General features: G+C 39.3%; 1 protein-coding gene across 1 annotated transcript in view; it reads left to right on the top strand.

Moving 5' to 3' along the window:
• The first annotated feature begins 322 nt into the window (after positions 1–322).
• The window catches only part of CDH12 (cadherin 12), a 1,390,824-nt gene continuing 1,385,146 nt past the window's right edge, over positions 323–6,000 (top strand). Inside the window, exon 1 of the mRNA XM_063922964.1 lies at positions 323–1,020. The gene's annotated coding sequence lies outside the window, so the exon portion shown is untranslated. The remainder of the gene's footprint in view (positions 1,021–6,000) is intronic.

Genomic DNA, 6,000 nt, shown 5'->3' with positions numbered 1-6,000 from the left:
GAACATTAAGCATGAACCGTGTCTTGTTGTTCTTTTTGTTTTAGCATACAGCATATTCCATTGATCGAATTCAGTAGCTTGTGTAACATAGCTCTGCTCCCATGTCTATATAAAGCCCTGTATGAGCAGGAGTTAATTTCTCTCCCTGTCACACTACAGCTGCTTTGTACTTTTCTAATGATTGAAGGGGCTCCTCCAAAACAATTCAGCATTCTGCTGTGGTGTTAAATAGAGCTATTTTGTATGTGCCTGCAGTTTTTTTTTTCATGACAGACCAGCATCAACCAGAGGCTCAGTTAGACCACCAAATTCATTTCACTGCTGTGGCTGCAATGGAGAAGCAGTCTCTAGGGTCAGAGAAAGTGTGTTAATCTACTTTATCTGCTAGCTTACAGAAAATTGCATATTTAAGCCTCTTGTTATGAAACAGCTACATCAGACTCTAATTAATGTGTCCTACAGGCTGTCTCAGGCTGTAGTACCTTCAGAAACACAGTGAATTGCTACTGTATTCCTCCCAGCATCAGCAGCAGCAGCAGCTCCATCAGCAGCACACGGAGGCAGTAGCACATTGGTTAACACTGTACATAACCTCCTCGCAAATTGCACAGCTTCAGCAGCAACACATCCATTAGTCTGGAAAAGACAGCGTTCCCCAGTGGCTCCAGTGCATTTCCCCCCAATTCTTCTGTCACTAACCAATCCTCTCTACGCTTTCACTGCATGTAGGGAGCGTTCAGCACTAATCAGGTCAATGATCATCCCAAGTCTCTGGGGACCTGACAGGAGCCTATCGCCCTAGTTAGAAGATTGCCCTGTCCAGGGCACAGAGGCTGGAGATATTATTATACAGAGATCAGTGGCACAATACTACTCACTACAAGAGAAGCTCTTAGGATTTCAGCGTGACTATAGTCTGAGACAGAAGAGGAAAACCAGGACCACGAACAGTTCCTGTACCTGCTGGGTGCTGCTTTGGCTGCTGATCTGAACTGTAGGACAGTAAGCATCTCAATTAAGGTAAGTGGTCCTTTATCTGGGTGAATGCATCCTCCCAAGTGTGTGTATTGAAACTTCTGAGTGAACTGGCATTCTGCACTGCAGCAAATCAGCCTTATATCTCTGTCAATAAAAAAGCTATTATCTTTTTACAATTTTCCTGATAGTATACTGTCAGTTTCTGGAGTGGACTGTTTTCTTTTGACCTTTTCATGTTGCTGGCATGCTAGCTTGAAGGTTGTCTTTCAGCCCTGCTATACAGCCTTATTATTTAGAGGAAATACATTTATTCTTTAATGTTTAAGTGGAAAAAACAAAACAAAATTGTTTACTTGATGGATATGCTTTTATACTTTCTTATGAAACTTGCGTTTGAAGTTTAATGATGTCAAGTCCTAAAAGGGAGCTTGTGTGACTGGAGATTACATGGCTTTTACAGTAAACAGTAATTAGAATAATACAATGTTCTGTTTACAAAGTAATGTACAGTACTGACGCTTGTTATATTTTCTCAGCAGAGTTACAATCTGAAAAAAAAAATGAAATGTGACTCTAGACTAGTGGACATCTAGAACATAAAACAAGCCATTAATGTCAACATTGTATTCTGTTTCCATCTTTCTCTTAGAACATTCTTATTTATAGAATAGTTCACTGTATTAATAGGTCTATAGTACATAAGAGACATCGGAGAAGAAGTGAAATACCTGCTTTTCTGCAGATTTACAATGCTGGATGATATGTGTTACACAGATAACAGCCTGTGAGCTTTCCAATACATCTCATTGCCCTGATTAATGTTGGATCGAGTGACTGTTAAAAAATATCTATATAGTAATAACAATACTTTCTAGGATATTTCTAGACAGACAAATACTGTATGCAGCCCACATTCTGATAATATGCAAATATCCGGTATGAAGAAATAAATATGACACACAAATTGTTAAATCAAAAGCTGGTATAGTAACCAGGTGTGTCATTCTGTCACTGTAAATTTGGAGTTGGTGGATCATTTTCAAGGAGTCTTTTTTGCCAGACTAAGGTCACCTCTCCAAGTTAACAAGAGCCCATTGTCCATTGGTGATTGAGTGTACATATTTTCTCACTCAGGGTGAAAAGAACTTTAGATGAGTCTTATTTATAGTTATTAGAATATATGCACTATTTTGTGCAAAATCAAATATAAACATTTAGTCATTTTACATCCCTATACTATAGATCACATACTGTATATTGTCTGCTACTTGGCATTCTTTGTGGTCAGATGTTAATACTGTAGTGTAATAGCATATTGTATTCACAGTGGCAGTTTACTGCTTTTGCCTATTGGAGTTTTATTTTAATTGATAAAGTGTGTCTGGATGTGTATTTACTGGTTTGGCAGCACAACATTGCCAGAGAAAGTATTATGTACAATTATGCATACAAGTGTCTCACATTATCATAAATGTTACTGCACTGTCCTCTTTTACAATCACAATTTGCAAAAAAGTTCCTGTTATAAAGCAGTAGGATGCCATGCCAGGTCAATAATACCACCTGTACATTAGGAAGAACGTGTTATGCAAAAATTGAATGACATAATCACCCCACCACTGTTAATTTACCAAGAGCTGTCCATTCGATAACAGTACATTGTTGCCATCCATTTATACAGAGATATTTGACTGATTTATCAGGTTGTCAGCTACTGTAGCTGAAATGCACTTTTTGTGGCCTAATTTAGTATGCTATTTTACATATCACAAATTGTCAATTTGATAAATTTGGGGACCTGATTTGCATTAAATACAGTAAATTTTAAATAATGTTATATAATGCAGATGCTTGCAATCTGGATTCGACCAATTCAAGTACAGTGCCATTTTTCCGACTTGAATCGGTGGATTAGCTGCGATTAGCTAATCGGCGGATTAGCCACGGATCCACATATTTTGTTGAATTAGCGGGCATTTTCAACAGGATTTTGGACCATTTTCGACAATGCAGATCCGACTTTCTTTTTAAAGTTGTCGAAAATGGGCAAAAACCTGTCGGAAATGCCCTCAAATTGAATACTGAAGTGTTGGATCCTCTCTGTCGGAGAGGATCCGACAATAATTGAAAAGACCCCATAGAAGTTGTTGTTTTTCACTAATACTGTAAAACATGAACTATGACATCAACAGAACGCTGACATATATGTATAAGTGCCAGAACATGAACAAAGTGTAAGAGCCAACATCCACAACCATTTGGGCACTGCCGTCACCCTTTTCTTCACTGCTTGAATAAGATGATTCACACTGGTATGGCACAGTTGACACGTCTTTTAAGAATGAAGTGCTTTGACTGTGTTTCAACTGTGCCATGCCTTGTCACGGCACTTTTTTTCTGCTAAAAGTCAGCAAGACTGACATTATGGACTTGATACATAAATTATCCATATATAACATTCCTCTTATTATAAAATGCCCAGTTTATTAAATAACCCTATGTACCATATCCTTTTAGTTACTATGCCTCAATACTGTATCTTTTTCATATTTAAATTATACACTATCAGCTAGATGCATCATCGCTTAGAGAGTAATAAAATGGAGAGTGAAAAAGTACCAGCCAATCAGGTCCAACCTGCCATGTCACAGGCTGTGTTTGAAAAATGGGAGTTAGGAGCTGATTGGCTGGAACCCTTTCACTCTCCATTTTATCACTTTCCAAGCGATGATGCATCTGGCCCTATGTCTTATTTAAATAATGGTCAAGTACAGTTTTAAAGAATGCTTCTAGTTTAGTGGTGTACTTACCAGGATAACAGGGAGTACATTCCCTTCCATCCTTGCGTTGTTATTGTAGTAACTTTCTGTAACATGCTCTGGCTCAGAACTACCTGTTTCTTTCCATTACATTGTGATCATGGAGGTATCAGCAGCGATATGAGCCTATAAGGCAATCATTTTAAAGACTCAAACCAATTCAAATGGTACTAGTAAGCATCAGTGTATAGTTAATGTATTATGGGTAAGGAAATGTGAAAAGGGATTAGGCCAACATGACCCAGCCAATAAAGCAAACAAGAAAAATTACCACATGAAGAACCCTTGCAAGGGTAGCTGTGGGTAGGGTGACTTCTTCACCCCACCCAGGAATCACAGCTGTAAAGGTTTACAGTGAGTTTAGAAGATATGTGCAAATGATGGTGTAGATGAAAAAAAATAGTAGTGAGAAAAATTACAGTATATGAAAGTTGATAGTGTGCAAAATGCAAAAGATGGTTGTAAGGGAACTATGACTTATAGTGACTACCTCTTTTGGACATACTTCTACCATCGCCTGCTGTCTACGACAGGAATGAATGCATTCCCTGATTGAAAAGATGCCACAATCATCTAACCAGATTCCACATTCATTCATACATTAATGGCCAGTAATTTGAATGCTGAGGTCACTTCAGTATTCCACCAGACAGGTGGTATATCTCATTCGGCTCTTTAGGGCGGATCGGGTCTTGGAACAGCTGACATCAGATCTTTAACAGTACTATCACACAAGTTTATTTCTAAGTGTAAAAGTGCAGGGCCAAAGTTATCTTGTGATTCAATTGCTACTTTTGCCAATGCACCTATTTGTACATGAAAATATATGAGATGCTTATTATTTGAATGTGTGACAAATTTTGTGCCCACATACGGAAACAATTACATTTAGCTTAGCACGACAAGTTTACTAAAAAAAATAAAAAATAAATATGGTGTGTTGTTGGATTATTTAGGAGCCTATTAATCATTGGTGGATTAATGCATTCTGTACAGATGTAGCCACCTTTATCTTGACCGATTCTCCGCCAAGACGGACATTTAGTCACGCTAAGGCGATAGCTGAGTTTAATCACAGGCAGGCGCGTTGAGGCGATTCTAGATACTCAGCATGCATTACACATCTCCACCACTGGGTTGCTAATGCTCCACTAATCCAGTACTTTCGATCATACAGTATAGTGGCGGATTGATCTACAGCTCTGGCAATTGGTCAGTGACGACTGTAATGTTAATACTGTAGGCGTAACGGGAGGCGGTGGAAAAAGATGGTGACCTACACTGTGCTTTTAAAATACATGTACAGTACATGAGCGTCTGAGTTCCCTAAGGCATAATGGGAATAGTGGGCTAGCGGGAGGTGGTGGAAAATACCATGCTTTACAAATGCGAGCGTCTGAGTCCCCTAAGGCATAAACCAACACCAATGGGGAGGGGGCCGGGCGCTGTTTGCTGTACTTTTACACATGAAATTGGGAATCTCTCATGAGGCATCGTGGGCTAGCGATGAAGGCTCCCACCTCCCACGCTGGGGGTCCAGGGTTCGAGACCTGATGTGCCTTTTTTTTTTTTTCACTGTAATAATATACTGTATTATTTTATTTTCATTGTAAGACAGTCAATGGAAAGGTGCACACAAGTTACATATAAATTAGAGTACATCTGCAGGAGCGATTCTTTATGCTAAATGCAACTACACAGCGGCAATGAGTAGAAATTAGTGTATTCTGACGCAACGAATTGAGCAAAACAGTACAGTAGATCTTCGGCGTTTGTGTATTGCACAGGACCTGAATTCCCTCCCTGTCAACTGCATGATCTGTGCAGGCTCCCAGGGGGGAAGGGCGATGGGGGTAGGGGGAGACGATGGAAAATACCGTGCCTTTGAAATGCAATTATATGAGCGTCTGAGTCCCCTACGGAATAAACCAACACCAATGGGAAGGAAGTGCCAACCTTTTTTTTTTTAATGTGTTCCCGTGACATTCACTTTAATATTTTTTTTTCTCTCTAATACATCCAATGGAAGGATGCACACAAGTTTCACATAAATCAGAGTAGATCTGCAGGAGCGATTATTTACGCTAAATGCATCTACACAGCGGTAATGAGTAGAAATGAGTGTATTCTGAGTGAGCAAAACAGTACTGTAGATCTTCGGAGTTTGTGTATTGCACAGGACCTGAATTCCCTCCCTGTCCAC

The sequence above is a fragment of the Pseudophryne corroboree genome, chromosome 5 (genome assembly GCF_028390025.1).
Source record: "Pseudophryne corroboree isolate aPseCor3 chromosome 5, aPseCor3.hap2, whole genome shotgun sequence".
Classification (NCBI taxonomy): Eukaryota; Metazoa; Chordata; class Amphibia; order Anura; family Myobatrachidae; genus Pseudophryne; species Pseudophryne corroboree.
Note: the sequence above shows the minus strand (reverse complement) of the source record. Positions and strands in the feature narration are given on the sequence as shown.